Raw genomic sequence first — 25,565 nt, 5'->3', positions numbered from 1 at the left:
ACCAAACCTTTTGTACTCTAGAGCAGTAAAAAATTAATCACTACTCAACATGAGAAAATTACTCTGCCTTCTTTTTATTTTTTCCCTTTCACTTTGGCCGTGGCCATTAATAGCGCAGTCACTGTTGCCCGGACAGCGTGTAATTCCTTTTGACTTTCCTTTCCATTTGCCTGGAGGATAAAGTAGTTTAAAACATTTCTGCACACAGAAGCATGGCTAACAGGTAATCTATCTAATTATGGCAAGGGAGGGGTTCCCCTGTAAAATATTGAAGAGCTTCCATAACCTTTGTTTCACCCTTCCTGTACACAACCCTCTAAAACAGACATAGTCTTAATGGTAGGTTGGGCCTAAAGGTTGGAAGTGCAGACAATTCAAGCTAGCCAAGTGGAAGAATAACAGCTGTTATTGTTACCATGGTGTCATTTCAGAGACCGTGCAATATCACAATAATTGCATGAGATAATCGAACTGCATGATAAGAAAAGTAAAACCAATACAATGGCCCTGCGGTATAAAGTATTGCTTTTGTCATGTCGGGGAGATTTTGATTCAATTCTATAGCACTTTGTGAAGAGTGATGTTGGACTGCATCACACTCTGATGAGCTTCTGTCTGAGTTTCCTTCAGCAGGAAGAAACAAACAGTCAGACACTTGTGTTTTAACAAAACTGTTACATACAGAACGATAGTATTTTTGTTTTTATAATCTGTAAGAGAGAATGCTATGTACAGTTTTATTAATTTATTTAAAAATCTTATTAATATTGTTCTGTCTGTGCATGAAACTGTCTAACTGATGAAAATGGAGCTCTTAAAAAAACACACAATCTTCCTTTTTATTATTTTATTGTATTACATGTACATGTTGTAGGCAAATATTTAGCCTATTGGAGTGGTTAGCACTCTTGTCTCACAGCAAAAAGATCCGGGGTTTGAATCTGGATGGGGCCTTTCTCCCGTCTTATTAAATGCATGCGTGGTGTTCCTCTGGGTACTCTGACTTCCTCCCACAGTCCAAAGACATGCATGTGTTGGGTTAATTGGTGGTTCTAAATTGGCTGTAGGTGTGAATGTTAGTATGAGTGGTTGTCTGTCTCTAAGTGTTCACCCTGCAAAAGACAGCCTGTCAAGGGTGTTCCCAGCCTCTTGCTCTACAGCAGCTTGGATAGGCTCCAAGCCCCCAAGCAACCAATTGACAAGCGGTTAAGAAAAAGGATAGATGGATGGATGTCCATTATACATCCATCACTTGTTCACTGGAACATTGGAGAGTGCTGAGATAATGTCAATAAACACGTCATTGATGCAAGGTTGATCTGCAGCCTTATTGGTTACTTTACTGTAGTGGAGGCAGGAACAGAGTCACACCTTTTCTCTGAGCAGAGTCCATCATAGCATCATTGCCACAAGCTGAGAGAACCAGAAAAATGACAACTTGTATTTAAAGATTGTCCGGTTTATTGGAATAAAGAAAGGTTTTCTAATGCAATAGAATGTTATTGGGTGATAACAATTGCTCCATGTGTTAGTGAAACATGTTATGGTTTATTAAATAGTCCACCGAAATACAAATTCACTGTCTCGCTTCCTTTCTTATTCTTAGCACGTTACTATACTATGCCCTTTGACATGTCCACAATCAGGCATTAATGAACTCTGCACAGTTATGGCCTCCAAGAGGTCCATTAATTTCTGAAAATGGACATCTCATCAGGGACTATCTTTTACATTATACATATAAACCATCTTCACATGAGGTAGCTACTGATAATTTCATACTTTTAAAAATGTTGCCCTTGTTCAAGATACAATAGTGTGAAGCAAATTTGCAAAAGTAATGTTGTGATTTATTTATAAATGAACTACATACAAAAGTTCGCTAAATAATAAACGATGCCCAATTCTCCTGGATACACTATGAAAAACACTTGCTGTCTATAGCATAAATAACAATTTCAAGTGTTCAACCAAAAGCACTGAACTGAAATAAGCTGCATTCAAAGTCAAAACTGAAATTGTGCAAACAAGATTATGCTTCATGGTTAAAAAACTGAAAAAAAGCAAAAAACTTAACTTGAGTTCTTTGGAAACTGGAGAAAAAACAGTTTTCTATCCTTTGTAGTCTGCAGACTCATACATTTGTTATTATATAAATGTATTATATAATACATCTTTTTTATTATTTAAGCATTTTTTTTATTTTAAATCATTTAATTAGTTTATGAATCAAACTGGGTTATTTATAAATACTTATTTATAAACAGTGGTAAAAAAAAATCCAGAGAAAGTAGCACAATCGTGCTTCTGTCCTTTTAAACGCTGCGTTTCAGGTTCAGAGTCACGTTCTCTTCTTCCAGATCAACATTAAAACAATACAACCATGGCGCAGACAGCTCGTGCACTTCAAACACCTTCTGTGCCTTTTTGATGTGAAGCACTGCTCACAAGAGTCATCCCAAGGAACACTTCACCTCAGCTACTGTGACCCTATTATCCAGAAAATAAAAAATAAACGAGGAGCATTTGAGCTCATTAGTGAAGTATCACTTTATTTTATTTTTTTGGTAAAAATAGTATATAGATGTGAGTTATTTGAATTTCACTGATTTATATTGTATGTAATTTTAATTTGCAACATATTTTAAAATCAAAGTGAAAAACGTTGCCAAATTAAAGAAGTGAAGTTTTTAAAAGCCTGTCACCTTGAAATGTCAAATTTTCTCTTGTCTTTCCTTTTTTTTTGCTACATATTCAAGAGCAGTTTTTTACTACATCAAAGCATTTTGCAAAACTTGCCACCGTTATGTGGATTTCAGCTGTGAATGATCTTAGAACTGATTACCTGCCTAATGGGACTGACTTTGATTAAGAACATGAATTATTTACATTGTTATCCTTCACAGAATCCATGGGATTATTTAGGTGGAACTGATGTGACTCGCATAACAATCTAAATGGTTTCTGAAGTGATACGCTTTTTAAACCTGATTTTACGTGAAATACAACTACACCCAGAGAAACACTCGATATTTACCAGCATTAATAGCGACAATAATTCCCAGAAGAAAATCATTTGGTAGAATAATATTTCCTTTCAGATGGCGGTAACAGTAATTTACCTAAACAAAAACATGGTAGAAAGCAGTAGCTGTCAGTCCTGTAACATCACATGTTCCATTGTAAAATCACTAAAAATAAACTAACATTTGTGTTATTGTGATTTTTTGATATTATCCTGCAATGGAAATGACTTGTTTGCTTGTTACTATATTCAGGCTTCTTGTCAGATGTAATAACTTTCACAATAAAGACATAAAAATCAGTTTTATTGTTCTGTTTTGTTTAACCCTTTCATGCGTAGCGGTCAGTGCAGTGAACAGCTATTCAAAGGCTGTTTTCTTGTATTTGTGTCAGTGTTGATGGTATATTTGCACATAAACCACTACATTGGACACTGATGTTCAAAAACCTTTTTTTCATGCCTAAAGATGAATAAAAATCGTGACTGAAGTTGTCATAATTCATGCATGAAAGGGTTAAGCTCAGCACTAACACTAGAGCAGCATCATAAACTAGTCTTAAAATATCATACAGTTCTTTCCACACTTTTATGGGAGAGTACGGCCAGGTTTTGTGAGTGTTGCTGGGGTTCAAAGAGATCAGGTGTAAGTATTTGACCACACACGAGGGGGGTGGGGGGATCTTTCTTGCGAAGATAAATGAAGGAACCTGGTATCAGCAGGTCATGTGTAATAAGCATTTATGATTAATGTCTTTAAAGAAGAATCACCTAAGGGACTCTTTAAGCTGATTAGGATACCAAGCTGTGATATGATGGATGCTCACTTTTGAGTAAAAATACACACTCTGAGTCCTTTGGCATATGGGAGACCTCCTTGCTTGCCTAATTGCCTCAGCCTGCAAAGATGATTCATTTGATCTTTCCGATTGGTTTTTGTAAGTGGAACAAATGGAGATCCACAAATTTGAAATAAAATTTCAAGCTTTATTGTTAATGATGTTCGACCACTATTGGTTACTATGAAAACAAGTCTTTATCCTGGTACTGTACTGTACTGCATTTACAGTATAATGCTCTTAACTGATTTATATTTTAATGTGGGATATTTTTTACTCTGTGGTATGTATTGGAATTAAATCAAATAAATGTATCACTCTGACTGTACAGTGTGTGTGTGCTTATTTGTGTTTTTGTTTGTATGTGTGAAGTATATGCATAAATCCCACAGGCCTGGAGACCAGTCACTGGTACCCTGACAAGCACTGTTTGCAAGTGAAAAATGTGAATGTCTCAGACACCTTTTGAAGTGTGTTGGTGTTTGCAGGTGGAAGGCACAACTTTTACTTTGAAGGCAAAGGGTTTGCATGATGCTTTTTTCTGAAGCTTCACTATCCATTGGTGAGTACTTGATGGGTGTTTGCAGACATGTCAGTGTCATGCCATACAAACTATCTCCTGCTGACCAAAGCAATTACAGAAATGTTTGTCCTTGCAAGCGATTTCACCAAACCACTTCCAGCAATGACTTATCAACCAGTTGGCTTTTCTGAGGCCTTTGACTTTGGCCTAACATAAACAAATAAGTCATCCACAGAGCTGGGCCATGCTTATAGCACCTTTTATAATAAGCATATCTAAATTCTCCAGTGCAATATTTGATGATTAAATATGACAGGACAATCAAGTAAAGTGTTACAGTGAAGTCATTTTTTTTGTACCAGCAAAAACAGGAGTTAGTGAAATGTGTGACATGTTTCAGTGCCTCGAAAAAATGATGCACAAAATCCTGATGAGTAAACCCAAGTTAAAATTGTCCTCTAACATCTTTACTAAGACAAAAAAAGAAAGAAAAATTATACCGGAGCCCAAAAATCTGCCAAGTTGCCAAGAATCACAGATGATGAGGAGCTTAACAACAAAGATCAGAAAATAACTCCCCAGGAAAATGATTCTGACCACTTCCAAGAGACAGAAAGGAGAGTGTGAGTAGATGACTGAGAAGGGCTAAAAAACAAATATAGCATTTATATTAAGCTCTAGTATTAATATTTTCTATGCATAAGGGAAAGGCTTTTTAAGACAATGATTATCTTCTCCTGAAACTAATTGTGTCTGTAGCTTTCCCAACAAGATTAGCAGAAAACACTTTGCATCTTCACAAATATAGGTGTTTTAAATCGAGAGATGTCTCATAATCAGGTTAGTCTTGTTTTGTGACAAGAAAAATTAATAACCTCTGGTGTGAATTTGCATCACAGGGAAGAACAACAATGTTGCAAAATGTCCATATTAAATATTCGGATTACAGATTTTCTTTGTTTTTAAATCTCTGCTTTTACAAATATACCCGTTAATAGCCACTAAGCAAAAGATTGGTGGGGAAAGCCACAGGAAATCGTATATTTAACCAAAAACAAATTATTCTTCTACCTCAGAGAAAGAAAAAACAAAACCACTCAAAAGATTTATAATATGGACCCAAGAAACCAACATAGAAGCTTCACCATCCAGATCTTTAAAACACACACACACACACACACACACACACACACACACACACACACACACATACAATCACACACACACACACACACACTCTCACACACACACACACACACACACACACACACACATACAATCACACACACACACACACACACACACACACACATACAATCACACACACACACACACACACACACACATACAATCACACACACACACACACACACTCACACATACAATCACACACACACACACACACACTCACACATACAATCACACACACACACACATACAATCACACACACACACACACACACTCACACACACACACACACACACACACACACACACAGTGTTTCTCAGAGCCAGTGATCTTAAACATGAACATTATGCAGAGTTCATACATACAAACTTTTGTCACTGCCTCTGATGTGAACACAAATGTAGCAAATTTATACCTTTGATCCATATTACTGTAATATTGCTTTCACACACACTCTCTCTCCTCGCTCTTCCATTTCAAATACGTAAAAGAAAAAAAAAACAGGATGTATTGTTTGTTCATCTATTCCCATTTCTCAAAATGCCCGGCCTCCTGTTGGTTGTGAGGACTGGGGTTCTTTGACCACCGCCATGACTGCAATTCCTCCCACACAGGGGAGAATGGCATGACATTTACCAGAGCTGCAAGGCGGTAATACATTTTTTTTTTAAATGGCAGGGCTGGAATATGCAGGGCTGAAAGGACCCACGCTGGGCCCCACTTGGACTTCTTCACACTAGCTGGCTAAGCTCATTCAGATGGGGCAGTAATTACAGGCACGGAGGCAAAGCTGAACTAATTCAGACAGGAGGACTAAATGTTGCTAAGTTTACTATTGGAACACCTATTCTGTTCAACTGCAATCAATAAAGATGTGATTTTTGTAACAGTTGCATTGATTTACATCACTGTCCAGAACGATCAATCTCTTTGTGACTTTATCGAATTATTTCCCAAACATTTCCACATCACACATGGTGGGTTTAAAGATGGAGGTGAGAAAATTCTGCTTCAGTTTTCAAGTTTTTTTTTTTTTATTTAACTGTGAACATGCCAACTATACAAAAGCCCATAACAGTGGGAAATACTGAGTTGCAATCAGGCCTGCCATTATTTGGGGTCTTACACGCACAGTGAAGTATATTTATTTCCATCGACAGACATTTATCCATGAAAATATTGTTGGTGGAACACCACTGGGAGCAGTAACCTCCAGCTCAGAGGCCATATTTTCTGATTTTAATTGGATGTCTTCACAGCGGCGTCGAGAGAAGTCTCCGCTGCAATACAAAGGGAAAAACTGAGAACACCACTGTCCTTTCATTATTCCTGTAAACACGACAATTGCTCTACAGCGACATGAGAACTTTTGTAAACTCTGACTACTACCCAAACTGCAATTTGAAGGTAAGTAATGAAGGAATCGGTTTTCCTACTTTGTCTGCTCTCCGAGAAGTCTGCTTGTCTGTCAGTTCACTTTGTTGCTTAAGCAATTTCAAATATCTGAGACAGCAACCAAAAACATCATCTCAGCAGGGTGGCACTGAAGCAGTCATAATCAAAATCACATCACAGCATCGTTGATATGAAAGTTGACCCCCCTGTGAACATGGAAATCAATCTCTTTGACTGGCACTGAGATTTTTTTTTTCATTACACCAGAACAAAAACAGTGCATTATTTTTCTTTCAATCTCATTTTTTCTTCTTTTTTCATTAAATGTACTTTCTGAATTGTTTAAATGTATTTGTTTCACTAAAACCAGCAGTTTTCTGTTCTGTTCTACTTCATCCTTATACATTATATAAGTAGCAGACGCCAGTGAGATGGAGGGCAGCTATGTGAAGATATAAACTGGAAGGCGAGGTGGCGATGGCAAGCAATCAATTGAAAAAGGAATATTTCGATTGGTTACATTCATCTTCTTTCAGCAGGTCCGTTTAGGGATGGGCATAGCAGATCATCCGTCTCCATCTCACCTATCCCTACCATCCTCTTCTGTAACACCAAACTGATCCATGAATCTTTTCTGTGGTCTTCCTCTTTTCATCCCTCCTGCCAGCTCCATATTCAACATCCTCACTATTCCTCCTCTGCACAGCTCCAAACTACATTCCACGTTGCTCAACCTGAGCTGTCCCTCTGATGTACTCATTTCAAAATCTAACCTTATCCATCCCGGTCACTCCCACTGAAAATCTTAGCATCTTCAGCTTTGCCACCTCCAGCTCAGCCTCCTTTCTTTTTGTTTGTACCACCATGTTCCGACTATACATCACAGCAGGCCTCACCACCATCTGGTAAGCCTTTCTTTTCATTCTTGCAGGTTTGTTACATCAGCATTATAAAATATATTCTTAATCTTTTAGCCTAAGACATACATGTAGATTTATTGCATTCTCCAGCTAGCCTGAACTTTTCTTTTCTCCATTGTGCAGTGATGGAGTAAGTATGTGAAATACCTGTTGTTAAAGAACATTAATATATAAAATTGATTATTGATTTGCTACAAGCAACATTTAAGATAATATTGTTTTTCACACTTTTAAAGTTTTGTGAAACACTGGTTAAACCCACAAAGCCATAAAACTGAGCTTTTTTTAAACACCCATCTTTTGAAATAACATCTTAAACTTCTGTTCTCCACAATAAATTAGACCCAAGTCTAATGCTGACACTGGCCCTCTGCTGTCAAATACAGTCCTATCAAGTTCATTTGGCGAAGGTGTTGTCCATGCTAAGTTATGTACTTAATGGATATGCTATAGAGTTTCAGGTTCCTGCTGTTGCGGAAGTTGGAGGCCTTTAAAAGCCACCGTGAGCTAGTTATTTAGCACTGATCTCCCTCCTGGCTGTAATGAATCTTACCATGGGGTTTCTCTGAAAAGGAATTCAAATTGTGACAGTTTTAGTAAAAATAAGGATAAAAAAACTCTTGGAATGGATTTGCATCAGTGTGAATTAAAAACACAGAGCGAATAGAAATGAAATAAAACCAAATAATCTGCAAGTATTGAATAATACTGAGGAATAGTGAATGGTGCTCAAAAGCAAATAGTCATCAACAAAGGGACTTTTCTGGCTCTTATTGTCATGACTAAATATATTTACTGAGCTTAGTTGTCATGGAACAGGCAATCACTTTGATACTACATCAGATCAGTAATTAATAATCTGTAGTAATAGTTGTGTTACTTATGAGCCGAATGTGAAAGGCAAATACACTCTGTGATACTACAAGTATCATAAGGAAATCCACCCTTCAAATCATCTCTAACTTTGTCCAACTTGGCTGAAAAGAAAAAAAAAACACCTTGTATTTTAATTAAAGCTATGTATCATAAAACACTCCATATGGCTATAACCACTATTAAGAGGAAGTGTATACGAGTCCATTTGGATGTTGCATGATATAGTGACACACAGACTCAATTATACTGAGCTGTAAAATTTTTATTCTGCCAGAAAAATCTTTCGGCACGAAGACTGGAACTGCAGCCTAAGATAATCCATAAAAAAACACATGAAATGTTAATAGATTTTAATGATTGATGTAAAGATAATTGGAATGTCAGAAATGAAGAAGTGTAGGGGAACAGAGGTGTTTTGGAGCATAATAGTTGAGCTGGTGGCAGAGGTTCAATCAAGTTTGCCGTTGCAAACTTGATGCAAAAATGACTCTTCTTGAAATTCTGTAATGATGAAAACGTGAAAAATCAAACAGCAGTTGAATTATTTTCTCTCTTATTCTTGACCCTGAAGCAATTACATAAAAATGAATAATATCGTCCATAATGTAGTTGCAGATAATACTATAGCTCAGTAGCATATGTCGTAAACGCTGTAAGAAATAATGTTATTGTTAGGAATTTGCAGTCAGGTTGAAAAAAAATCTGAATTCAAAGAGAAATTATTTTATTTATAATAATAAAATAGTTTAAAAATAATTTATGGGAGAGTAAAAATCTTCTACCTTCTTAACCCCACAGAGGCAGGACTATTATCACAATTTGTAGAAAATACTATTTCTGTGCAGAAAAATGTGTAATAATGAAATAATAAGTCTAAAAAGTTTAATTTATTCAGTCGAACACAGATGCTGTAAAAAAGAACCACCTGATCCTACGATGACCATTTAGAGATTAAAAAAACTATACTGGTAAATCAGAAAACCATCCTTCAAAAAAAGCAAAAAAACATAGATGTTTGAGTTAACACGTGATAACCGCAGGCCATATCATGTGATCACATTATTTTCATACTAGGAAACGACTCTCATCGGGATAGAAATGTTACATCGTGGGAAAAAAGTGATATATTTTTTATTGATTTGCACAGACCCTCTGCTCCAAGGGGACAAACAAACCATGCTAGCAAGCTGACCAAAATGCACGACACAGCCAGACCCACTGAAAGTGTAACAGGTTCATTTTGGTTTGAGTTTTTAGCTTCATTACACATGTATCTTAACAAGCATGCATAAACTGACGCCCACTCGATAGCCAGGGGTGAAAGGAAAAACATGAACTCTTCTGCATTTAAATTAGTTTCACTCTCTAGCCATTTGAATGTAATAAAAAGTTCAAGTATAACTAAATTGATAACAATCCTGTGGGATGATAAAAGAGCCGTGTGTGGCCAGTACATGTTTGGAAACTGGACAATCGGGGCTATAAATACACGTTTTAATTTTGTTTTGTTTTTTTATTGATTCAAAGAGAATTTTATTTTCTATACAGTCTTATGGCCAATAAATGTTCAAATTCAAAATAATATATAAGAATGCAGAAAGTATTTATACTGTGTAAGCTGCATAGCTAGCTACCATTCATTGAAAACATATCGACCATATTGTCCAAATTGTTTTAGTCATTGTTATACAGCTGACATTAGTAATTAACTTAAATGTGTTTGAGAGACTAGATGTTCATTGGCTTATTCTATGAATCTATAATGAGCATTGTCACTCATGCTACCTTTATTATCTGGGCAGGACTCCACAGTGGGTGCTGCTGGTGAGTATGCAGTTTATTTTTTGTAGTGGTTATGTTATATATTATATAGCGTATATATTAAATCGTGATTTTTTTTCAGTCTCACTTTTGTCACAGAACATCAAAGCCCTGGAAATGAACACATTAAGTGAACATTATTGTTACTTTTTTTAATTTAGAGACAAGTACACACAAGTTCACCTGACTGCTATAGCCACATTTCTCTCAGAAGGCACAGTATAATTATTTTATGCCGTTAATAACAAGTAGGATTGTTCTGCTCTCTTCCTGCCTCTGGTCAGCTGTGTCAGGGTGCAAAAGATAACCAGGTCGACTATTTCCATTTACTTTCCAAATTAAAAACAAAATCGTTTTTAACAGCAACGCTGACAAAATATAAACTGAATTGAATTCCTAATTAATTTCCAAATCCAGAATGAGAACTTAATCATTTGATCCACAACTAAGAAAACGCACATCTCAACCTTTAAACATTCCCATTCTGGGTTTTTTAAATAAAAAATAAGTGATTTCTTTGTTTTCCTTTTTGGTGGACGCCGTCACAGACACTATAAATCTTCGTCTTGTGAAAACTACAATTAGAATCTAATTAAATATGTAGCATTGTTTGGTTATTTCAGGAACTGGAGTACAAGTCTTGCACTTGCACTCTCGCTTTCACAAATGACCTATGTTGTCTGGAGGAGGACAGTCTCCATTCACAAGGTGAATAGAGAGGCCATCCTAAAGAAGTTCCCCTAAAAACTAGGAGGATGACCCAAAACAAAACAGGAATCCACAAAAATCTGCGTCAGTACACCTAAAAACAAATTAGTGTCAGTCACAGAGAAAAACTCCTCCTTAAACATTTTGATATTCTTGCCATGTTACTCGTCTTGTACTGTACAATAGCACTGCAGAGCACAGTGGCAGGCTGCACAGGGGTGTCCTACTTTAATAAATGAGCTCCAACTCTTGCTCCTGAGCATCAGAACTGCAAATTTCCTTATGTAACTGCTGCGTTTTGTGACAAAGTAAATTTGAGGCAGGTTCAAAGTCGCACAAAGTTTGCATTTACGAGGTATAAATGACCACGCTTTAATACTGGGCGACACCGGTGCTGGTGATTTGACTACATCTACCTGTAAGTGGACTTTTTGTGTGAACCTTTGATGTGTAAAGAGCAGCAAACAGATGGTTGATGTGATGTTGCAGATGATGTGCTGCCTCCAAGCCTCTTGGAAACAGCGTGAAGACCTAAAGTGAAATTCTAAGCATTCAAAACCGTAACTTTCTGCACTGCCTTTGCAAAAGCTTTGATAGTATGATCAGTGCTGGTTGTTGAGCAGTATTTTCACAACACCAATACTATTAGAGTCATTAGGGGCCCTGCTGCGGTACAATCTTTAGTTTATCCTGAGGGTGACCATTTGGGAATTGCAGGAACACAACTAAGCTGTAAAATTACATTCCATATATTTGCTTAGATCTCGTCTTGATACAAAGTTGAATTGCTTCGCGAAAGTGTTTTCCACCGACAATAACAATTAGTTTTTACAGTTGAGCTGCTCAGAGATTTGTTGTTATGTTTCCATGACTGTTTAAAAGACTTCACTTGATGTTATGGCTCCATTCTAGAGACATTTTGTTGAGGGACTTTATGGCCCGCTGAGCAAACAATCATTTAAATTCAATTAAGACTACGAAATGGCACAGCTGAAAACAGTCCTTTAAAAGGTTTGTTTTCGTGTAGTCTTGACCTATGTTCAGTGACTATATCCAGCACAGTATATACAGTATATTGCACATGACAGGGGATAAACTCTTCAGTGCGTGTGCAGTGAATAAAATGGAATCATTAGCACAAAGCTCAGCATAATGAGAAATAAACAATAATGGGATGAACCCACTGTGTCTCTGCCCATCAGAGAATTTCATAATTAGCAATTAGCGGCCATTGTATTATAGTAGGTGCAACTCAAAGCTGGCTTAAGTGTCTACACTCACTTTGCTATCCTGAGGCATTGGAAATAAAATATCCCACTGGATTCAAACTTGATTAATGTCTTTCACGAGAAGGACTGCGATGGCAGATTAGCTATGATTATGAGTGGCTCATTTATTTTCAACATGTCATTATCTTTTACAACACTGACGAAGCAAATGGCCAGAGTGTGTTTACGAGTTTCACGATCATTAATAGTGCGCCCTTAAAAAAAGCAGATGAAATGAATCAGAGGAAGTCCAATAAACCTAAAGCTTGATGTCTTTCCAATCAGAAATATTCAGAGTAAAGAAAGTTTGAAAAAATCACGATATATTTCACAGAAGATGCATTGTTTTTGTAAACCTATACAGTCTTCCCCCTGAACACGCCGCTCTTTGTGTGCAGTTTCTTCCACTCTCATCGTGCTCCTGATCCGACAACATTATTAAACATCTCCTATCTTGTACTCCTTAATTCTTATGTTTTCACATTGTCTTCAAAAACTTAATTAAGAAAACAAAAATGTTTAACAGCGTTTTTTCCTGTATTACTAGGTGTCTCGTCTAGTGTCTCGTCAGTAAATGTTGATGAGCCTGTTGAGTAAATGTGAATAATTGATAACTGTTTTCCAGTGGCCTGATTGTCACAAAAAACCAAGACAAATAGAGCGAAATAGAATCATAAAATATTCACCAAAGTGTTGGCTTGAAAATGATTAATTCCACAGTCATTTTTACAAGGATGCAGGTGTCCTCGCCCAGACAGGGAGACTTGACCAGGGACAGCAAATACTAAAACCACTTAAGAAGCATGTGATGTTCTAGCTTTGCCCTCTTAAAACTTTTCTACAGCCGAAGAATGTCGACCAGATACCATCAAGGTGCATTCGTGCCTCTTAAAGTGCAACAGGTAATAGCAGTCAAGAAGCCTTCAGGTTAAGGTTCAAAGAGAGTTATCTCCAGCAAACGTGAACCCTCACTCTCGCTCTGACATTTCGTCTAGTCTCTGCTGCAACACATCTTTACGCTGATTGTACTTTGGTGTAGTCACAAACACTCCAGCAGCTCTTCTAGTGAACATCTTCACACCCACAATTGTTGCATCACAAACAATGAGCGTTCAGTTCCAATGCAAGCTCCAAACTGAACGTGACACATCGGAGCATCTTCTTTCAAATATGCTAAACTGCATTATTATTATTATCACTAAAAGATGTTCAATAATGTTACAGTTCTAAATAAATAAATCAAGAACATTTTTCCATTCAGTGGATTTGGGCAGATCTGTTACCCCACCCCCATCCCCGCCCCTCCTCCCATTTGTGATAGAGATGGTTTGGAAATAAAAGATGAATTAAAGCTTACTCTTTATATCACGATGACATGGTGCCATCTACTGTTAATAAAGAGATGATATTGCTCGAGGTTCATATGCCTTTGAAAAATATCAGGAAAGTGGAACCGTGATTCCAAATTATATATTAACCCAGTTTTCCTTCCTAGAGCCCTTTTTATTTGATTTGTGTGTGCGTGTGTCGGTGTGTGCGTGTGTCGGTGTGTGCGTTGTTGATGTATGGGATTTTTTCTTCTCAAACTGTGGACTAACACTAAATCTCTGCGTCTGTAAACAGATGTAAAAACAACACAAAGCCATTTTCAGTACAACATGTTTTTACAAATAGAAATATAGTTTCACGTTGTAATTGTGTGATCATAAACTTGACTGATCTCTTTCTGTGTTACAATTCTGTGAGAACGGTGGACAGCATTTCCGGCAAAGCTCGGTGTCGCCACAGTCACAACCCACCACAGGGCTTCTATATGAGCACAATTTGTACAGACGATCTTTCTGTACAATTTTAACATTGTACCTCCTTCAACTAGCGTGCGCTGCCGCCACAGACAAGTTGGATTGTGGGAGTAAGGTATTCATTAGCATATCAGTGACACAGATTAACATATATTAACATACATTATGGCTGAATTAATCATGGCATGTAGTAGAACTTGGAGCGGCATCTGAAAACAGTGTGCTCTGAAGTCGATTCAAGGAAGAAAGCTCGCTGTTCTTGCATAGTAATCTCAGGCAGCTCAAATAAGCCCATAGAACATGTGATACCCTGTGATATCTTGGCTCTTTCATAAAGCTTGTTCATTGATTTTTTTCATATCCAGTCTCTTGTTTTGGCTGATCTACTCGTTAATGAGGGATTTTGGTTGTAATATAGTTTTATATTTTTAAAATGCATTCATATAGATATATTTTGGCTTTTAAGGTAAAATTGCTTTGTGGTCACAAATGACAGTATAAAGCTTTTGAACAATGAGATTTTTCACATATTATTAGAATTATAAATTGGGATATTCCAAAGAATCCTAATATTTGATACTGGAACTCTAAACGGGCTGACTGTTGCATTTTTGTGCTTTAAGATACTAAGTCTTTGCTTTCAATATGGAGCCAGTTAAAACACCAACAAAAAGTTGAAGCCCCAATAAAAAAAACCAAAAAATGGGATTATGGGTCAAAAATTGCAGAACTAAAAGATTTTAAATGAAATTCCTCATGAACATAAAAGGTAAAAAAAACCTTAAATGTCATATCCTGTCCCTCGAGGGCAGAAAAGTTATAAACACTTTAATCAAGACATGCTTGATAAGAATAACACATCAATCTTCCACAAGTCTTCCTGCAGCCACAAATCCAAACTCCTTGTAGCTAAGGAGGAGCAAATCCACAAAATGAATTGATAAATAAAGCGAGCCTTAAAAGTGGGGTGGGGTGGGGTGGAGGGGATTAAACTAACACATCAAATGTCACCGATTCATTTATCAGCATTTTGGTCATGGCTACTTTTGTGGTGCGCTATCTCAGTGAAACACACAGCTGGGGTCCTATCTAGGTATGAACACAGATTCTGCCTTGGGCCCAGGTAGCACATTTAGTTTCTGTGCTCGTGGAGATGAACACTAAGCAGATAATGCCATTCCTTCCAATACTTATCATTAACTTTTGACTGCCAGGCATATTGTTATAGGCCTGATTGAAGCGAGGCCATATCATCCGCAGTATGACTCCGGTCCGGACCGCCTGTTCCACTCAGTTAGGAGTAATGCGAATAGTTTCCTTTTAAACACTACTTAAACAGCTCTCAGAGTGCTCTTAAAATCGTAATGTAATGAAAGCGTCATGCACGAATCTGGAATGCAAGCGCCCGAGTGGCCAGTATCACTTGAAAAGGGCTATTTAAAAGGCAAGCCGGAGCACATGATGGACAGCTCCTTCTCTGTGTTGCCAGGTGAAAAGGGGCTGACAACTGGAATTATATGGTTATTACACCAGTCCAGTCTGCTTCTATGGACCTGCTGACACCACCACAATAAACACGACCCATCACCCACCAAGCTTTTTGCCGGGCAAAAGAGTTGATATAATGAAAAGCAACTCTTTTTTTATATATATTTTACTGTGAATATCTACTGCAGGTAAAGCATGAACTTGGGCCTTTTCTTTCCCTGACATCCCCCAGCAGCAATTCAGCCTAACAAGGCACAGCAGCACAGTAGGAGCGGCACAGTGTTTTAGCTTAAGTAATGTCAAGTTAAATTCTGTAAAAAATCAGCCAAAAGAGATGTGTCTATTTTCATTCCTCCGTTTGCAATCAAGACATAGTGATACGCGTGCTTATTGCCAGCATGATTTACAGTCGTTTGCACTGATATGACACTGTTGGGGAAACTGAACGATTCAGACAAATAAACTTACATACAGGCAAAACAAACAGACAACCTCTAATGGTGCCTTTACCTAATTATTCCTTATTCTAAATTCCAAATGAACTCCATTTGATAGATGTTTATGGCTGCTGCAGATAGTTTATTTGGATTTTTTGTGTGCTTGAATGCTCGTCAATGAAATTCAACGTGAGAAAAGGAAAAACTTCTAAGTAAACCACTGAAGATATTGGCATGAGAGGACAATGTCCCTCTAATCCTTCTAGTACTTCCTGAATAATTCATGAACTGTCCAAGTGTAACTGCAGTTTTAGAAATCATTACTTTATAGTAATTGATGACCTAAAGGGCCTTGTCTCACACTATTAGCCAGGTGAATTAAAACACCCTTGCTACCTTACGTACTCCAGCATTTAGGACCACATTTTTTTTCCTCATTACCTTTGTGTCCCACAAAGAAAAAAATTGTGTGCGTAAAGGCAGATATGCGTGTAACCACATCCAATTTCACTCCTACATTAACACAATACAGTGCGCTAAGTTGACAATTACTTTGTTGGAAATGTAGTTTCTTTCTTTTCTTTTTTCCTTTTTTGATGCGAAAGTTAGCGTTCGTTTACAAAGCGGGAGTTGCAGCTACAGTAACTGCATGAGTGGACCCAAGATACTTTCTCCCCTGCCAATGCAAATACAGACATTTTGGCACAGAACTCCTTGCATTATTCAGGTGTATCTATAAGTAGATAGAAGAGATGATTAAATGCATAAAGAAGTGCATGGAAGTGCACTGCTGTTTCAAATGTGGAAACCTCGAAACATACTGAGGGTGGGGGTGGGGGGATTTCCTGTTTCTTCCTTCCTTCTTAAGGACTCGTCATTCAGTAAGCTGCGCATGCTCCTCCTCAGATAGGTTTATTACTCGAGGCAACACATGGGATTAATAATGCATATTTTTTGACATGATAAAACAATAAGGTGCAGAACCAGAGAGCCGTCTATAAATTTAAGATGTACTTTTTACATTGATTCTCCCATACTAGACTAAATCACTACAATGGGGACATCTGGAGGAATGGTAATTAGACATTATGTGAACTGTTGTACATGTTTTATCGTGGTGATCTCAGAAAGTGTAGGTTTTACTTTCACTGCTGATATTCTGAATGGATTGCTTGCTTTTCTCAGATAATGCACGCACCTCAACACTCAGCAGATCGTTTCTTAAGATATTGTAAAGTATGCTTTTTGGTGTAGCTCGGTGTTTTGAGTAACTCCTCTTCCTTAGGGGAAGGATTTATACACAGCACAATGCCAGAACCAGGCAAAGGACTGACAGCCTAAGAAATGGGAATGTCAGATAACTGACTGAGGTTTTTATGCCAGTTTTCTGGTTGCATTGAGTTCTGTTGTTTTGGCCAGGGAATACTAAGGCCGTAGAGAGATTCAATACAGACATTTTGTTGATCATAGATGGTCGGGTTGACATTTTGACATTACTTGTACAAGTTTTGTCTTTTTCTATCACTGTCTTGTCAGTTGAAATGAGAAATATACTGGAATATGAGGTGATCCGTTAACGGTTGGGTAACCACGAGTGAAGGTCTTTCAATTAGTCGTCAGACTACAGAGTGTCATTAAATAGTCAATGTACTAAAAACTGCAAGATCTATATGATTGATTTCTGCATGCTATGCAATTAGAACTGGCAGTAAGTGTGTTTTAGGGTAAACTGTTTCTGATAAGTAGGTGACGTTAAAGATATGAGATAAAGTCAGATTTTTGAGAATTCTTTTGACATTAAATCAAACTAAAGATAAACACAAATACCTAAAATGACTGGTGTCAGAATAATGTTCCCACATTACTCTGTGCTCTCCGGAAATATTTCCTGGAGAATGAGACTAAGCATTCCCACATAATTTGACTTCATGTCTGCAATTTATGAAGCAAAGGATGGGAGGAAGGCGCACTGACTGAAATTACATGCCATGCTACAAAAATGGGGCCATGCAGCAGCATAGGTTGCCAATGAAATCACTGTATTCACCTTACATCATTTGACAGCAACAAAATGGCGACAAAGTATCTCTTTAGCTCCTAGAGGTCACAGAGGATGGATGCACCACTAATCTCTGACACTCGCGCTGGGACGGTGGGGAAAATCGACACAAACTGGGGCTTTAGATAACTTCGCTATCCACCAGTGACCTCAAATGCGAAGGCATCTCTGAGCCCGCTGTGCTCTGTCAACCAAATCCTTCTTACTGCTTGGTGACTTCAGACAGGGAGACGTTGCCTGCCCCACAAGGATAAATCCCAAACAAGAACGGGCTATATATTAATCTGATATTGTCTTTTTATTGTTTGGGGAATAATGCTGTGGAAAGCGATGACTGATCGGAGGGCTTGAGAGACTTTTTTATTGTCAAATCGGTCTTGTATTTAGAGATGTGTGAATGTTTCTCCAGGGGGTTTGATCACACAAATCCAAAGAACAAAAGTATCATCTTGTTCAAGTCTTTCCGACTTTAAGAATAAGACCTAAAAACGCGCTAAACCTGTTCGCTGTTTGCATACGTTGTAAACGCAGTTGATAGAAGCCACTGATGAGCTTGCCTTAAACTTCCTCACTTTCTTTTTGGAGCAACATATGACAGTGCTTGAACAGCTTTGTGGTAAACATGCAGATTTGTCACCAGCTCATTGAGTATAGTTCATGTCAAATTGAGCCCACAAATGCCTCCAGTAAAGACTAAAGAGGCAGAGGGATAAATAGTGCCCTGAATGTATCTGCCACTGCACCCCAAGAGGGAATATTATCAGGAAGGTTTGTGGTTTCATTGATTTCAAGACTGCAATCATCCCCATCTCATGTAGTGGGCTGAGAGAGGATAAGTGAGGCTGCCGTCGGTGGAACAGCTCCGTTTGACAGTAGGACAAGTTTGAGGTAACGTCAGCGATAACGGTCCACTAAGGAAGTTTCAAGGGTTATTTCCTGTAACCAAAGAGTGCCAAAACAATCGTGCTTTTGTTGTAACAACTGATCACATGAAATAAAATCTGTCCCCTCTTTAGTTTATTGAATTTCCTTTATCGTGTATTTTTATGAATTGATGCTTTTATTCAGGTTTCAAAAATCCAAGTTTTTGATAATTAGAAAACAGAGTGGATTCAGAGGACGGCCCCGGTGCAATACTCTGCAATAACACAAATGCAAAACAATCAAAGCATTTCTAATGGCCCTGACTAGATGTTATCTCGCCCAACTTTGTAATGGTGCTTTCAGAAATAAAGTTCAAACCATTAAGCAATTTGCAGCGAGGGGCAGAGCACACAGAAATAAATTGAATTCACACTTGCTGTGCTTTAAAGTTCTCCTGACAGATGGAGAAGAATTATGCTTGCACCGTTTTACTGAAAGAATAGGTTCAGCGAAAACGAAAGCTCTGCCATATTTGGTTTTCATAAAGGCTTAGTGAATGATGATGTTAACTTCAACGCCCTTTCCTCCCTTTAACCTGCCACGACAGCACGGAGATTTCAACTAGATATGTGAAAACTAAAATAAAAGAAGGGGTAAAAATCCATTGTCCTTCTTCATCTTTCATTCATCATGCGTGTATTTAGGTTTCAGGTCAAATCTAATATTGAAAGTAAGCCACAGAAGCCCTCAATTTCTTGTTGCCTTGATATCTTTATGATTATAGCGAGTTTATAAATAGGCTGCATGTCATCCACCGTGAAAATAAACATGATGAATTAATCAGTTGTGCTTTAATGGATATGTATGGAATTGATTCAGACGCTTGCTATGTCTGTGAGCTACGCTGGGCCAGAATTCAATCTGAAACCCTCTGCTGGTAGGATCTTTAGACGTCTCCTCTGGCATTGTTCACACAACCATTCTTACCGTTTCTCACTGGCACAAAGAGAAAAGGCTCGAGAGCTTTGTTTTATGCAGAAGCTACATTTTTAAATCCAAGTGGAAAAAAAAGAAAGTTACAAAATGTTGGACAGGTGAGCAGTGGAAGGTTTAGTTTACTGATCGAAAATTTTAAAGATATATATTTCCTTTGTAACTCCAACTAAGGTGCCCTACAACATTATTTTTTTCATCATTTAAACCTCATCCTCAGATGCCAAACTAAATGGTGATAAATAACGAATTCGAATGAAAATACAATGTAACACAATGTTTCATGTAACACAAAAATAGGATTGTTTTAATCAGAACACAGACATTTGTTTAAGTATTTAAATGTAATCGTCCTAATAATACTGTCAAAAAAAAGGAGAACAAACTACAGTTTTCCTCTGGAAATTGGATTTCCCAAATTTATTCTTTTAAATGTTTATTGTCTTTACTGTCCTCATGGAAAAACATAAAAACAGGAGAATACATGCTAGGTTTTCCAAAATGGCCTTTCCTTAACCAAAATCACATGCATGTGCAAATCCACTTTTAACCATTATAACACACACAAGCTTTCTGCATCCCAGACAAAAGACCCTGAAAGCAACTCTTCACAACTAATGAACTTGCGTAACTAACAGTACTGCAGTGACAATATCGCCAGTCAACACAAACAATCAATCGGCTCTGCTGCAATAACACCGAAAGGAAGTGCCTCCGATTTATCTTTATTAAATCAACAGGGATTTGATAGCCTTACCTGCAGTGGTGCGCTTTGCCAAGTGTTGGAGCTGTAAGTGTCTAGAGCATTGGGACAGGGGGAGATCTCTGATTCACTTGTTGTTTGTCGGGTATGGGGTAGTTTGCTGTGTGGCTGGAAGCGACACTCCTAAGGGCCCATTGTGAATAGAGGTCAGGATAATAGACACAGTCACACAACAAAGACTGATAATCCTGTCTCGCCCCACAGCTCCCATGTTGCAATCAGACATTTTAAGGGCAGTTAAGTTGCAGCGAGGGGCGGCTGAATGAACTGCGGTTAGGAAAGACTCCCAAGCTCCCATTATGGACTGTAACCGGTGTCAATTCACAGCAATTAGACCACTCAGATGTGTCAGTAGACAGGCCTCAAATTAATAAATAAATAACGTCGACCACAAGTGCTCGCTGATATAGCCTTTTGAGTCATTTGAGTCTCCCAATGGTCTGTTTCAAAGCAGAACACTTAGTCCTTCAAAAAGTGACGAGGTGTACCTCCTCTTTCCTGAATGACCTTTGAGTGAAAATAGTCCTGACTGAGCAGGCTGCTTAAATCTGCTTCCTCTGCTCATTAGAAACATCTGTTTAAAAAGGACCAAACTCTCTGTGGCGGTTCACTGATGGCTCAAACTGCTGACATCAACAAATAAATAAATAAATATAAATAATTAAGAGCTTACTATTTGTTATATTTGTGCAGCACATCAGTTAAATCTGATAAAAGCAGTGGCCATAACCCGAAGAACCTGATCCATTGGGGGAGATAATCAATAAAGACACAGAATATATATTTTTATATCCTCCCTAATAATAAAAGTGGGTTATGACACGGACCAAGGTTGTTACCTTAGGCCTCAGGAACAAACAGCAGCAAAAGACTAGCCTCGGGCTCACCGCTGTATATCCTCTATAAAACAATTTTTTGAGGATCATCACAGTCTGGGGGCACAACCTTTTAGTTAGCCCTGTGTATTTGTGTCACTACTCATTTTTTCTGAAATTAACACACTGTGGGAAAGTGTGGCCACACAATACATAGCAGTCAACTTACCCTAGCGCAAGAGATTGCAAAGCAGTTCTGAAGATAATAATAATAATAATAATAATAATAATAATAATAATAATAATAATGATGATGATAATCAGGTCTCACAGTAAACTCTGTGGATGTTTCAGCCCAACATTATTTGACAAAACCCCACAAAACAATGTTTTTGGTTTTTTTTATAAAGAATCTCATATTATGCCCCACACAGAACAAAGAACACAGATCTCTCAGCATTTGACTGGGTGCACTCAATCAAGAGGAAATCATTACTTCAGAATAAAGGGTAGCTATGCTTTGCTGGCTGACTTCAACTGAATACCTCACCTTTCAGCAATGCATAAATAATGTGCCAGCTGTCTTTGATCTGCTGAAGGTGATAACTTCACAAGCATGGGCATGCTCCACTGATATAACAGCCTCTGCCCTGTCCAAGTATGTGTCAACAAGCATCACTCTTACAGAAATGAACTGATGAGGAAAAAATGAATGAAGCGAGAGCCCAGAAACGATGAGAGCAGACTTTACAAAACCAATGGAAATAAAATCACGATCACTGTGATCGTGAGGGGGGAAGAATTATTTTAGACTGAAATGCCCTCACTGCAAACAAGGTTATTTTCTTGATTGATTAAGACACAGATTGTTGCTTAATTACTTCTATTTATCGTTCGTTGTTTACAATGTCCCAAAACAGTAAAATAACCTCTGTGTTATATAATCACTGCATACTGATAAACCTCTACATACTTGGACTTGAAAAGTTACATTTAAAGAATTGTTACCATATGTCTGTTGACACTGATTTATTGAGAACAAATCTATTAATTTCTGAAGTTTTTATTCTTATTTCAGCTTTGTAAAGTTACATGTTAAACTATCAAATTACCAGTGAAGTACCAGTGAAGTCTAGTCCTTGGAAACCAATACCACAGAGCTAATATTTGAACTGAAACTGTGGTTAGGCATCATTTTTTTCCCCATTCAGCCTAAAGGAAATCTCATTAATGACTGTTGTCAGCATCTTTTAAGTGGTCATAGTGGACACTTCGGATTGCGGTTCTCCAAGAAATCCCAGAAGCCTGTAAAAGCCCTTTTCTGTGTCAGCGGGGCAGATTGGGTGACTTTTCCTGGACAGTCAGACACCCTGATACAGCTGAAGAAGGGAGAAAAAAACACATAGTAAAGTGAGCACACAAAGCACTCTCCTGAGAGGTCAAAGCGAAGACAAGTCCCCCTTTCAGACAGAAAGAAAAATAAAAGCCCGTGTGACTTCCAACAAGCCTGCTTTATCCAAAGTGCCCAAACTGTGTGAAATGAAGGGTCACCATGTAATAATGGTGATATTAGAAATTGTTATAATTGCCTCTCATTTCCATTTCAGATTTAAGCTGTGAAAATATGTCCAGTAATGGCCTAGCCCTCCAATTTATTTAATCCTTATTCACATGAAATGGTGAGGAACACAGAAACTATTCAACTATGTTTTGCACCATACATTCTATTTTTATATCTCATGACGCGAATACTTAACATTTTAAGTCCACAATGAATGAAATGCTGAATACTTTGTCCAACATTTGAGAGCTCTAGTAAAATATCTACAAGAACAAATGCATCTTTAGTTCTCTTTATATTGTAGGGAATGAGGTTGAAAACAGGTTGGGGTTAGCCCAGGGAACTTATTAGCAGAGCCTCCCTGGTGGGTGAACTTCCAGGGAAAAAGGAAGAGAGGCTCTTCCTCAGAGTTGGCTCCAATGCCATGAGCATCCTCTGCTGGTAAAGAAACACTTCAAACAACCGGCCTGAAAAGAAACGCACCAGAGAGGCTCCTTGCTAATTAATACACAACATGCATGAATAACCCATATGAGTGTACTCGCTGTTCAAGCTTATATTATAATCACATCTTACACTGCAGATTACACTAATGAAGACATACATAAAAGAATAGTGTTGCACTCAGTATCACGATCTATGCAGATGACAGTGTATAAAACCTTTTTTTTCTCTACATCAATAGAGGCTGGAGAATTCAACCTGAGTATTATGTATGAGCCCATTACTAATAAGAGTCAGTAAATAAATGACTGACAGCACATCACCGAGTCAGGTAAAAACATTACTTACTTCCTTAAAGAGTAACAATTATCATTACTATCATTTTAGCAATAATAGTACAGGCAGCAGTCGCAATACTAACTGATAGTTATTTATGATATTTCATTCAAAATACTATCAATAAAATGTAAACGTTATTTTAATACTTTTCTTAATTTTAATTGACCGTTATTACTGTTTACTTAACCCTGTAATACAAGTGTGTCATATTAGGTGCATGTGCTTTTGAGTTTTTTGGACCTCCACATCATCAAACTAAATATTAAATATGTAAATATTAATTTGCCCAATAATTTGTTAAGACAATAAATCACGAAAAATCCTGGACGTAGGAAAAATGATACAAATTTAATGATTGAATGATATTTAATTTCTTTTGTTTATTATTTGTCAGAAGGTTCAATAAACAGGCCGGTTAAAAAAAAAGAAATTTCTGGTAATTATTTCATTGTTCAAGCTTTACTTAAATACAGCTTAATTTTAAAAATGACGTTAAACAGGAAAAGGACGCACATTTTATTTTTGTACTATACAGTAATTCAGTGGATAAAACTCAACACATGAACATATACCTGTTATTTTATTTCTTTTTTTTAATTTTATGATAAAAAAATAAAGCAAATTGTCACATTTTATCAACCTAAGCAGGCAAAAATGTTGCATTATTTTCTTGAAATGAATTGAATTTGTTTTTGATGCTGATACATTTACTGTCTCACTGCTGCAGTGCAACTGATATTAGCTTAGCCAGCACACATCTGTGTATATGTGTGGGAACCAGTAACAAATATGAGGTCTATAAAGCACAGAAAGGTTCATTTAAGTGTCACACTTAATGCAGTTCTTTAATATCCAATGGTTCCTTCCACTGCTTTTTGATAATTGTCTGAAAATGATTTTTTTTTATTTTAATTCTCAATTGTTTGTTTACCCACATCATTAAGACTTTATCACACTATATTTGAAATACTTCATCACAAATACATAGACGAGTTGTCAGATAAACCGTATTCTTAAAATCTAAACATTTTGCAGGTTCAAAAAATTTAAAAACCTCATTTCTGAACTCTTAGTTCAACAAACAAACATAAAGTTTTCCATTTAAAGCGAGAAGTGTACAGGTTAAAGAACAGGTTAAACAATGGACACAAAAAACAACCAAAAAGGGAAAACTTCACATGTCTCGCAGAGGTTATAACACATCCTGTACTGTAGTCCCAAGATCCATGACAGAATTGCTGCCTGAACCATAAAATAGATTGCTGGGCCAAATAAAAAAACACCATGTGGGTACAATAATCACTCATTGTCCACAGATACACAGACTGTGGCAGTAATCTTCAGATCTCCTAAGTGGGGAAATACAGATATTTGTAAAAGCACTGAAGGGATTAGGCAGGGTTTTCTACCTCCTGCTGTACATGGACTGAGTCATGCTG

The 25,565-nt window shown here is 37.4% G+C and overlaps 1 long non-coding RNA gene across 1 annotated transcript in view; it reads right to left on the bottom strand.

The window, feature by feature from the left end:
* The window catches only part of LOC109194852 (uncharacterized), an 83,316-nt gene extending 62,000 nt beyond the window's left edge, over positions 1 to 21,316 (bottom strand). The window contains exon 1 of the long non-coding RNA XR_003214090.1: positions 20,962 to 21,316. This is a non-coding gene — a long non-coding RNA (uncharacterized LOC109194852). The remainder of the gene's footprint in view (positions 1 to 20,961) is intronic.
* Between the last annotated feature and the right edge of the window lie 4,249 nt (positions 21,317 to 25,565).

The sequence above is a fragment of the Oreochromis niloticus genome, linkage group LG15, assembly GCF_001858045.2.
Source record: "Oreochromis niloticus isolate F11D_XX linkage group LG15, O_niloticus_UMD_NMBU, whole genome shotgun sequence".
NCBI classification, from domain to species: Eukaryota; Metazoa; Chordata; class Actinopteri; order Cichliformes; family Cichlidae; genus Oreochromis; species Oreochromis niloticus.
The sequence above is the reverse complement of the archived record's forward strand: the minus strand, read 5'-3'. Positions and strand labels throughout refer to the sequence as shown.